Source organism: Solanum dulcamara, chromosome 4 (genome assembly GCF_947179165.1).
Source record: "Solanum dulcamara chromosome 4, daSolDulc1.2, whole genome shotgun sequence".
Lineage (NCBI taxonomy): Eukaryota > Viridiplantae > Streptophyta > Magnoliopsida > Solanales > Solanaceae > Solanum > Solanum dulcamara.
In genome coordinates this window covers 40,899,783-40,912,440 of record NC_077240.1, presented here as the reverse complement: position 1 = coordinate 40,912,440, position 12,658 = coordinate 40,899,783, and the positions used below count along the sequence as shown (strand labels likewise).

Sequence of the window (12,658 nt, the reverse complement as noted above, 5' to 3'; positions counted from 1 at the left end):
ACACTATAAGTAGCCTTACATACCTGGAAGAACTAGATTCTTGAGAACTAGATTCTTAAAGAACTTGAAGAAGATGTGTGAAACCTTAGCTTTTCTCCTCTTGAAACCTTGCTCTATGTCTGGAAAGTGATTATGATAGTAAAAGGGCCGAATGGTACTCTTAAGGGACTTAATTAGGTGTAAAACCATCGGGGTTTAGGTTTAGATAGGGTAAGAAAATACCAAAGTAACCCTCTTAAAATATGGGCGGAGTCATCTATAGAAGCCATCTCCGGTCCGTAGATGCTTCTACGGGCTGTAGAAGTCGGCCGTAGAAGTTTGATTGAGATTCTGAGGTTTTTAAAGTTTTGGTTTACCCTTCTATAGGCCATACAACTCGATCATAGAAGGTATGCTGATACTAGGGATTTTTCAGGACTTTGGATTTATAGGAACCGTTATACGTATTGTAAAAAAGGGCTCATAAAAATTAAGCTAACATAGACTTTTAGGTCTTCGATCTATGGAACCATCTATAGTCCATGGATTATACCACGAGTCATTAAAGGACTCATCCTACACACTTAGAATTCTAAGCTTCAAAGCTTTTTCTACGGGCATTATCTACGGTACATGGTTCATTCTATAAGCTGTAGATACCGTTTTTAGAAATTCAAAAGGGAAATTTCACGAACTTTGGATATGAACTACGAGCCTCATCTAAGGCCCATAGTTATATCTATGGTCTGTAGATGCTACTTGTGGTTCTCAGTTCTGCAGAATTTTCTAACTTTTCAGTGCTTTTGAAATTCAATCTGAGTTAGGATTTTTGGGGTGTCACACTTCTATGGACAGTGGAAGATTTCATGTGCCGTAGATTAGTACGTAATCCAAGAATTCATGACTCAAGATGAACTTTATCTACGGACAACTTTACGGACCGTAGAAGCTCCCATAGAGTTGACCCTCGAGCCGTAATAATGCTCTCCATATATAGACACTTCCACGGACCATAAAGTGATCTATGGACTGTAGAAGGATTCCGTAGATGGCATCTGATAGCTTGTAATTAAGGTATGATTTGGTATTTTTCCATTCGTTTAATCTCTATACTTTATCATTTTGGACTATTCAAAGTGGGATTAAGTAATTGCTTACGACCCTAACCTCTCATTTACTCATAACTCTCCCAAATCAAGTTTATTCTCTGTTAAGTTTCTTCTCAAGGCAAGAACTAGGGTTCTAACCTTCAGCTTCCATTAAAGGAAATGATGCAAGGTTCTACTCTAGGTATGTAGTATTTCAACAATGGGTTTCCTTCCACTCATTAAGTCCCAAAGAAATCCTAAATTCTCAAGTTTATGGATTCTGCCAACCTAGGATTTTTATGATCTTCATGTGTTCTTATTGACTTTAAATTATTCTTCAAGTATAATCTCTAATTGCATGATTTCAAGTGTAATTCCATGTTTTTAATGATAACATAACCCATATCATACAAATATTTTCATGATCTAAAATTATGTAACTTCAAAAGTTTGTCTCATATTATCAAATTTTTATGATTTTAGATGCTTTTAGATAAAGTATTTTTCAGTATAGTATCAGTTATCATGATTTACAATGCTTTCACATAAAGTGACTTAAGTTATTATCTGTTTAAAATCATGATTCTGGAGCTACACAATATATTATCATTTGATTAGAATTACAATATTATCAGATTGTTATTATATCAATTTTATGCATGTTTTCCATGGGAGTAATACTTAGCACCAAGTGGACTTAGGTATGAAAGATTCTGCTCAGCGCTCATAGTACTCTCTAGTAGCAATCCCTACTTCTCAGAACTATGTAGCACTATAGGATTTATCCCGATTGGACTAGCTTAGTGGATCCACATTAGCTCAGATTCAACCTTTATATCTTGGCAAGTATATTGGATCCTTTTGGTTGGACAGTACACCATATTCTATATTGTAGCTCACATGGTTATTTGTCCGTTAATGATATTTCCTACAATTAGATTTTTTAGTTATTGCATGATCAAGTATTTCTGTTATCTTAGTTATGTTTTTATCAATTTTTATGTATTTACTTGATCATTGCATTAATATATTTTATGAATTCAGTATTTTAATATTTCATGTTCATTATGCATATCTGTGATACTTAGTATATTTAAAATTATAGCCGTATACTTTTGCCTATATTATTTAATAATATAGGTTCTAACACTTATATATAGCGTGTGGTTAGTGCTACCTTAGATCACCTCATAGACAGTTTGGTGAGTCCTCATTCTTTGAGGACGTTCTATCATTTCATTTCAATTATTTACTATTGATCTTTAGATTTTGGAGTTAGCTAGTGTCTTATCCTAGCAACTCATTTATGTAGTAGAGTCTTTCAAACAGTTAGAGACAGTATCAACTTTTGGGTAGTTTTATTAGATATGTTCTTATTTTGTGTATGGGCTTATTCAGATTCTTCAATTTTAGCTTCCACATTTATGTACAACTATCTATTTTTTAAATTTTAGTGTCTTGCCATGCCATGAGATTAACTTGGGGTCAGTTATTGCTCTAAGCATCATGTCAGGTCTAGGGGTTAGTCTCGGGTCATGACAAACTTTGTCTTAGAGCATCAGGTTCATATGTCTTAGGGTGTCTGAAAGCCCTATTAAGTAGAGTCTTATTCATGAGTGTGAAGTGTGCCACATATATGAATAGGAGGCTATGAAACATTTTAGGAAATACTTCAGTTCTTTAATACTCTCAATCATGCGATAAAGTGCAACTCTATATAGTTTCCTTATAGCTCTTGCTCTATAATCTTACAACATCATGCCTCCAAGAAGAGCTTATGTCAGAAGGGACATAGATGAAGATCAACAACCACCACCAGCTGAGTTTAGGGTTGCTTTTTAAATACTAGCCCAAACTATGGACACCCAAGCCAACTGAGAGGTTTTGGCTCCGATCAACCCAAATGCTAACACGACTGCTACTAGAGTCTGGAACTTCACTCAGATGAACCCTCCGGAGTTTAATAGTTCCAAGGTGGATCAAGAAGATACTAAGATTAAGATGTCATGCCAACTGAAAGTGCTAAGTTAGCTGCTTATTAGTTGAAGGGAGTGAATCAGGTATGGTACAAGTAATAGAAGGATGAAAGGGCTAATGATGTAGGCCCCATTGATTGGCATAAGTTTGAGGGTGTTTTTCTTGATGTTCTTTCTGCTTGAGTTGAGGGAAGCGAATGTCCAACAGTTCATCAATTTGAAATAAGTTAACATGAATGTGAAGGAGTACTCTTTGAAGTTCACCCAACTTTCAAAGTATGCTCAGGCTATGGTGGCGACTCTAATGTCACGATCCAACCTCGTAGGCCGTGACTGAGGTCTGACCTGGACCCCCCGTACACTTATCTATCAACTGTGGTAACATTGAACTGCAATTAAAACAATATTATGTAACCAAGCCCCACTGGACGATAACATTTTCGTAAATCTGTAGCCCTTTTCGTTTGTATCATAACATGACAGGGCACGCAAGCCGATAAGGCTGCCATAACATCATATCATGTATCATGTACCATGTAGACCCATATGAATCACACTGACATACACAACCCACATATACATATCTGCAGACCTCTAAAAATATAAATGACAACATATGGTGGGACAGGGCCCCCGCCGTACCCCTGAATGGACAAAACAATTTTCATACATCCGTGGACAGTATCAAAAACTAGGCCCCGATACAATGGAGCCTCTTCTAGCTGAGCTGCATGGAATCCTAAGCTGACGGACTCCTAAAATCTGTATCTGTACCTGCGGGCATGAACGCAGCCCCCCGAGAAAGGGGGTCAATACGACATATGTACTGAGCATGTAAAACATAACATGATACAACTGGAAGCATATCTGAAGTAGAGAAATAGGGGATAAAATGTCAAATCAGAAACATGTACCAGTGCTCTGTGAATCACAAAAACATGCATGCTCAAATTTTTAATATAGCCGGCCCCATCAGGGGTCCGGTGAATCATATATATAGTATCAGTATCAGGCCCCAGGCCATCATATGTAGTATCAGTATCAGTATCAGGCCCCAGGCCTTCATATATATACGTACGGATGCCGGCCCTCTAGCGAGGGACTCCGTGAACAATGCAGTGAATTGCACGAATCTGTTAACCGGCCCGGGACTCAGAGAAGAAGTGTTACAGTATACACGAGTAGAGTAGTGAGAAACCAAACACAGTTTAAATCATTATTCAAGACTCAACTATATAAGAGGACTAAGTTATTGTCTAAGAATTCGAGTAACAGTATAGTCATTCTAGCTGCCCTCTAAATGCCATTAGGGGCTATACTAATTATATCTCAAGGTTCCTAGACATATACCAAAGTAAGACTATTCACTTAAGAGTTCCAGAGAAACAGTGTGACTATTATAGGAATTCAATACTTAGAAGTAATTAAGAGATGTTTCAGAATGGAGTTACCTCGGAGTTTAGATCAGATTCAACTTACAACTAAAACAAGGACATGCCCAAAAGAAGAAAGAGAATAGGCTCTATATGGTATGTACCTTCCTCCAGGTGATCTTCATTTACATATTTCATACCCGGCCCTTCAGGGGGCTCGGTGAACCACTATGGCATTGTAATCTCATTTTCGTATCAAATACATCTCAATGGAAATGAGAGATAGCTTCCCATACATTACATTCTGACACATAGAAGCCCTACTAGGCAATACTTAATCTTCACAGGAACTCTAATACTGAACAGTGGGTAGGGGTTATGAGGCATACTCGGAATTCTGAGAATGGAATTATCTCCGCACTTCATATACAATTCACTTAAGTCTAAATATTGCCAAAAGGAAAGAAAGATAGTTGTACGAACTTATACCAAAACATGCCAAGAGAAAGCTTTACATACCTTTTGGGAGTTACCCTTTATCCTTCTCGTCTCGTCGTCTTCCGAACCTATTCAATATGAAAGTAATACGAATATCAACTACTTTTAACTTTCCAGCATCTTAGATTACGCCTTAATGTTAATGGAATCTATTTCCTTAGTCGTTTCCTCGACTAGTCCTTTAGTTTGTTAAGGCGTTAACGAAAATTGGGCAGCACCTCCCCTATAATGTGCCCTATCCTAATTTCCAATTAGGTCCCTAATACCTACATCCAACCAACAACAACAACCTGCAGCAATTCATACCAACAACATACAACATAAACTCCAAACGACTTATTCAAAAATACGATATCACCATAGGGCGTCTAGCCTTTATTTTGTAACGCCTTTAATTATACGCAATGGGGGATCATGTGGATTCAACCAGCATCACCCTAAACCATATTAGAACATGTTTAGGTCCTGCAATTACACACCACACCCCTGCAGCAGCAACTCACAAGAACAACGCCTTACCTTGACGACAACTCGACTATAACGACTACAATTTAGTTTATTCCGAACGCCAAGTATTCCAATGATATTTACACACTTCCAGCCACCTATAGGGCGTGTAACATGATCCATAAGAACACATAAAGCTCAAATTTAAATAAGTAACCTTACCTTACGTTAAACTTGTCAAACTCGCCAGAACTATCAAAACGCGAAATCTGGGCAGCCCACTGTCTTATATTGTCGCTTAGTTTCGGAGGGGTAATTGAGGGAAAAAGGATTTGTGGCCTCAATGAAAGTTATAGAAATATGTATCAAGGTCGCAAAAAATTTTGAATTACCCCAACAGCAATATTTTATGAAAATATATGACCAAAATACTCACAGCTGTCCGTGTAGGATTTCCAAAACCCAATCTGGGCAGTACCTCCTCTCCACTTCATCACCCTTTTTCGTGAAGATAAAAGCAAACCTGGATTGGAAAGTCTAAATAAATGTTATAGAACTATGAAATAAATTTCCAAAACATATTGAATCACCCGAAAATAAGCTATACACAAGAAGTTATACCAATATTACTAACAACTGTCCCCTCCAAAAACGGGTTTATGCCCTAGCGTTTTCTCTTTAAGTTTCTCTTAGTTTTCCAAGTGAAGAACTGAAAATATGGTTCCGTAAGCATCGTAACATACATATATACACCTCCACGTATTTTAGGAACGTCTTATATAATTAATTCACAGAGAGAAAATTAGAAAACTCACCTTTAAACTTCCAAGCTATGGCTGCCTTTCTCCTTCACGTTGTTCTCCCAAAGCTGCTGATGTTTTGGACTGATTTTTGGATAAATGAACACTTAAGAGTCATATACACATATATATATGAGGTGACACGTGTCATCCCCTAAGGGTGGCACGTGTCAGGCCCTTATTGGGCCACCTCAACATGCGGCCAATGGGGTGCTGCCACGTGGTAGTGGGGTCCACCTCCCCTAAGCAGGTGGGTCACCTACTTGAACCCAAGCAGGTGGGTCACCTACCTTCTTGAGGTGATGCCATGTGTCACCCTCCTAGGCTGCCACGTGTCAAAAAAAAATTCCTCCCTCGTGGGTTCGTAATCTCGTCTCACTTTAAGAGCCAATGAAACCCTTGCTACGTAAGCTTGGTATGTAATCAAGTAACTCACGTATGTAAGATTTCTAAATTAGTAGCTTACATAGATAAGTCGAGTCCTACGACTCGTTACTTGGCCTCCTATTCCTTCCGGATTCTTATGATTCCCCTTCCAACCTTCTCTACCACGAGGTATTACATCCTCCCTTCGTTGGAGTCATTTGATAGTGTCGTAGCATATACGGTTCATATGGTAATATCCAAGGAACTTATGAGACATTCTGAGTTTAAAAGGGTGAGGTGTAACATCCTTCCCCCCTTTTAGAACATTCGTCCCCGAATGTTAAACAAAACTTCCCTTAGAACTTATACAGACCATCGGGGGATTCGTTTCTATTTCCTTACACACATATTTCCATCGAAGTACTTAGTATACCAGTTTCAGGAGTTGGGGTTACCTGTTGACCTGGTGTTTTATGTCCTCTTTTTAATTTCTCAGGTCATCCCCTTTTCTGGATTTGATTTTGCCACAGTACCTTGACGGAAGGCACGTCCTCAATTTGCAACCTTGCCAATCGAAGAAGGCAATAAGTTTCTCCTCGTAGGATAATTCTTTCATCTCATGGACTTCATTTATAAGACACACTATGGGCGGATCACTAGTACATTCGCGAAATATCTATATCTGATAGACTGGGCGTATGGTCTCCAAATCAGGTGGTAAGCTCAACTTACTAGCCGCGTTGCCCACCTTACGCGCAACCTGATACAGTCTAACATATTTTGGGTTAATTCCCCTTTTTGGGGTGACCCGTTATGGACATCCAATCATCCATTTGAACTCTGAATGTCGATGTCGATTATCTGTATATCCTTTTTGCCGACTCTGGGTTGCTATTCAATAGTTTGTTTAATCCTGTTTGGCCTACCAGCTTAGTCTTTTCCCCATCGGGGGGGACTTATGTCCTCTTCCTTACAACATCTTGTAGGGGGTCATCTGAATACTGGAACGGTGGCCCTTCTCGTAGGCAAACCCAATAATTGGTGGACAATAGTCCTAGCTACACTTAAAGCCAACCTCATAAGCTCGCAATATACTTTCTAGCAGTTGCTAGTATGCTCAGTCTGTTCGGAAGCCCGAGGTAAATGCGGTATGAAGGCCTGTTTGTGCCCCCGACCTCTTCTTAGACTGAGGTCCAAATGCTAATCATATTTGAAGTCCCTCTATCTGAGATATTAGCTGGGGAACTTCACGAAATCTTACTACGTCTTTGTTATATAACTTCACCTAGTTCCAGTTGCATAGGTTGTCTTGCTTGAAAGCAAATGGGCTGATTCGTTAGCCTTCCCGCATTAACCCGTATAGCACCCTACTCTTAAAGAGTATAGAATAGGTGCATGATGACGTTGATAATTCAGGAATCCTTAGTTTCGTATAGCTTTTTCTCGACTTTTTTCAGAACTTTAACTGGCACTTTATTCTTTTTGGTCTTTCTTCTCCCTTATCCTATATTCGATGTCGGGGAAGATCTTTGGTCCACTCGTGGCCATGTATTACTTCACCCATAGTATTAATTCCATCTCGATAGTTTGACTTAACCTATTTTTGCATCTCTCGATAGTTAATCACAACTTGGGCTCCCTTGCCTAAGACAATAGCTGTGGGGACTCCGTAAGGTCCTACCACTCTTTTACCTTACAACTTTACACCTTCTCGGCGGAGTAGGTAACCTGTGATCGAAGGAGCAGGGGTTAATACCGTTAATTCACAGGTAACATTTGTGGAATTTTCGACCTTTGGGTATTGCTTCCTGTTATTCATAAATTACATCAGCTGGCACCTTTACCCTTTTGGGTTTGCTTCTTCGCCTTTAGAGTTGGATGCCAAGTGGTGTCGAAATTCCCTCGTCCACTGGCCTATATAGTCATTCTGTGGTTTTCCTCTCATTAACTAGTACTATATTGAAGAACTGTGGCATTCAAGTGTGTCGTTAGTTAGCAATTAGCTAATCCTTCTTGTTTTGCTTAAGTCCTTGTTAGAATTGCCTTAACGTATCTTATAATACTCTGGGTACATAATCTTATATCGTTTCTCCGTCGCTAGTTCAGATTCTTCCATCTCGCGTGATCATACCAGCACTAACACATTAAGTTCCATCAGAATTTCGAAGTTAAGCGTGCTGGGGCGAGAGTAATATTGGGATGGGTGACCTTCTTGGGAAGTCTTCGTGTCGCATTTCACTATAATCCTTTCTACGATGTGCGGACACTCAATTTAGCCCAAGATTTACCTCAGTGTTGTCTCGCGAGTCTTTATGTTTTGCCTTGTCCCTTCCTCTGTTATCTTACAACCAGTATCGGTGTAGACCTTTAGTTCCGCTATCCTCTATTCCCTTTTGTTCTCCCCATTTTCTACCACAGGAGGCTTTCTATTCCTTTTCCTTTGGTTATATATCTATCGCAACATTATTTGCGACCAACTCTATAGCTAACATTTTGGCTTTTGGTCCAGCATGTTGTCATTATCCTTCGTAGTGTTTCTTAATTCATTCGACATCCTTTCTTGTTTACACCCTTTTGTTTTTATACGCAGTCGCCTTCTAGCGTTATGTTGTTTAGGGTCTCGTCACAAACTTCTCAACGCTGCCTTATGTAGCATTCTGGCTTCCGTTCAATTACTGGTGGCTTCCAGACCTTTCTAACTTGGTTTGGCAGGATATCTCATTGAAGTTTAGACGTCCATCTCAAATATATTACCACCTCAATTGCCTCCTTCTACTTTTGCCATTTTCTCATTAACTTCCCTCCTTTAGAGGGTACTCGTACTTTTCTCTATTTGTACTTGTAGTCGTTCCCATCTCAATTAGGCGGTGCTAGTATTCCGACGATAACTGTTCAAGGTTCTTTTGAAATAGTAGCTTTACCCCAACCTATATCCTTTATTTCTCGGGGTGAATGGAAGTTGTGCCCTTTGTTCCTTAAGTTTTCCATCCTCGTCCCCTAAGGGTTCCACTATTTTTGGGGCGAAGTTGTGTACACGCGTCATTTTTTTTTGTATCTTAAGCCCCATGCTCTTACTGTGTTCTCAACACAGGCCTTTAACTTAGTCAACGCGTACTAAGTGCGTCTTACTAGTGGTTCCACTTTATCCCTACCTACTCGTATCACACTATTCGATTCATACTTACATATCCCCCTTTTAATTCTTATTCCTGTTCAGTTCCTGACACCTCCTTGAGGTGCTTCTGTCTGAAGCTCTTTCCCCAATTAGTCGGTGGAGAACTATAAACTGTTATCGTAAACCATCTTTCAATCATTGTTGAAAGAACCAGAATCTCTTAAACATCATAGTACTTCCCTTTTAATACTTGACCTACCTGGTCCTCTTCTGAATCTATCCTCGAGTTATGAAAAACTCATCTAATTTACAATTAGGAGTTGAGGGCTTGGTACTTCCAAAATGAGTGAAGCTCAATTATTGGGCATTTTACCTTTCCACCGGAGCTTCTTTTTTTTTTCTACCACATAATTACGGCTGGAGATACTATGGTCTGAACTGTACCACTCAGACAGACTTTTGTTTTTTCGAGATAAATTTCCCCAAGTAAAGAGGGTATCCCTTATCGTCGACATGAAGAGTATCTCTTACAACTTTAATTTAGCATCCCATAGGTACCCGGTATTCATTTCCAAGATATGTTATAATCTATGTTTTATTCCATTCTTCTTGTATTGAGAAAATTTTGGCAGAGTTTCTTCTACATTTCTTACTTATCCCAAAACCTGCATGCAGAAAATACCAACAATGCTTCATAGGGCCAACATATATATATATATATATACACATCATATCACAGCCGCACAGGGCTTTCAATGTCATCTCATATCGTAGCCACACAGGGCTTTTAATGTCAACAATAATATAAAAATACTGGACTTACCTCATATGTCCACCTTCAAACTGCATCTGTTGCACTTTCTGTCTACTTTCCTTTCAGGTTTCAACTTTACATTTCTATATTACTTCAATACCTTACCTGACGGATATCTTCTATGCCTTTACTTTACCAACCTGCGTGCTTCGTAATGTCCCATGTCGTCAATTACTTCCTTTGGTTGATGTCGTCCTTCTGTTAAGATCCAAGGTTAGTATAAGGAATTTTCCTATGACTCAGATCTAAAGTACGATCTCAGATATAGAAGAAAGGTAACATCCTAAATGTCCTATAGCTTCCTGTTTATAGATATGGCGCGCAACACATCGATAACCAAGACTCTACTAGACACGGTCTGCAGACAATCTGAGAATGAACTGCTCTAATACCACTTCTGTCACGATCCAACCTCGTAGGCCATGACTGGGGTCCGACCTGGACCCCCCGTACACTTAGCTATCAGCTGTGGTAACATTGAACTGCAATTAAAACAATATTATGTAACCAAGCCCCATTGGACGATAACATTTTCGTAAATCTGTAGCCCTTTTCGTTTGTATCACAACATGACAGGGCACGCAAGCCGATAAGGCTGCCATAACATCATATCATATATCATGTACCATATAGACCCATATGAATCACACTGACATACACAACCCACATATACATGTCTGCAGACCTCTAAAAATATAAATGACAACATATGGTGGGACAGGGCCCCCGCCGTACCCCTGAATGGACAAAATAATTTTCATACATCCGTGGACAGTATAAAAAACTAGGCCCCGATACAATGGAGCCTCTTCTAGCTGAGCTGCATGGAATCCTAAGCTGACGGACTCCTAAAATCTGTATCTGTACCTGCGGGCATGAACGCAGCCCCCCGAAAAGGGGGTCAGTACGACATATGTACTGAGTATGTAAAACATAACATTATACAACTGGAAGCATATCTGAAGTAGAGAAACAGGGGATAAAATGTCAAATCAGAAACATGTACCAGTGCTCTGTGAATCACAAAAACATGCATGCTCAAATTTTTAATATAGCCGGCCCCATGACCGAAGGGGACCAGCGCTTCTACTCCTCCACTGAGGAGCCGTTCTTGCGAGAAGCAAGGGATGTCGTGAATGGTGGGATGTCACAGAGAATTGACCAACTAACCATTCCATTAAACAATTAGAATTTGAAATAAATATAGAATGAGGGTCCGGTGAATCATATATATAGTATCAGTATCAGGCCCCAGGCCATCATATGAAGTATCAATATCAGTATCAGGCCCCAGGCCATCATATATATACGTACGGATGCCGGCCCTCTAGCGAGGGACTCCGTGAACAATGCAGTGAATTGCACGAATCTGTTAACCGGCCCGGGACTCGGAGAAGAAGTGTTACAGTATACACGAGTAGAGTAGTGAGAAACCAAACACAGTTTAAATCATTATTCAAGACTCAACTATATAAGAGGACTAAGTTATTGTCTAAGAATTCGAGTAACAGTATAGTCATTCTAGCTGCCCTCTAAATGCCATTAGGGGCTATACTAATTATATCTCAAGGTTCCTAGACATATACCAAAGTAAGACTATTCACTTAAGAGTTCCAAAGAAACAGTGTGACTATTATAGGAATTCAATACTTAGAAGTAATTAAGAGATGTTTCAGAATGGAGTTACCTCGGAGTTTAGATCAGATTCAACTTACAACTAAAACAAGGACATGCCCAAAAGAAGAAAGAGAATAGGCTCTATATGGTCTGTACCTTCCTCCAGGTGATCTTCATATACATATTTCATACCCGGCCCTTCAGGGGGCTCGGTGAACCACTATGGCATTGTAATCTCATTTTCGTATCAAATACATCTCAATGGAAATGAGAGATAGCTTCCCATACATTACATTCTGACACATAGAAGCCCTACTAGGCAATACTTAATCTTCACAGGAACTCTAATACTGAACAGTGGGTAGGGGTTATGAGGCATACTCGGAATTCTGAGAATGGAATTATCTCCGCACTTCATATACAATTTACTTAATGCTAAACATTTCCAAAAGGAAAGAAAGATAGTTGTACGAACTTATACCAAAACATGCCAAGAGAAAGCTTTACATACCTTTTGGGAGTTACCCTTTATCCTTCTCGTCTCGTCGTCTTCCGAACCTATTCAATATGAAAGTAATACGAATA

General features: G+C 39.4%; 1 pseudogene; it reads left to right on the top strand.

Moving 5' to 3' along the window:
• The first annotated feature begins 8,644 nt into the window (after positions 1–8,644).
• On the top strand, positions 8,645–8,764 carry LOC129888191 (5S ribosomal RNA; annotated as a pseudogene).
• Positions 8,765–12,658: the final 3,894 nt, after the last annotated feature.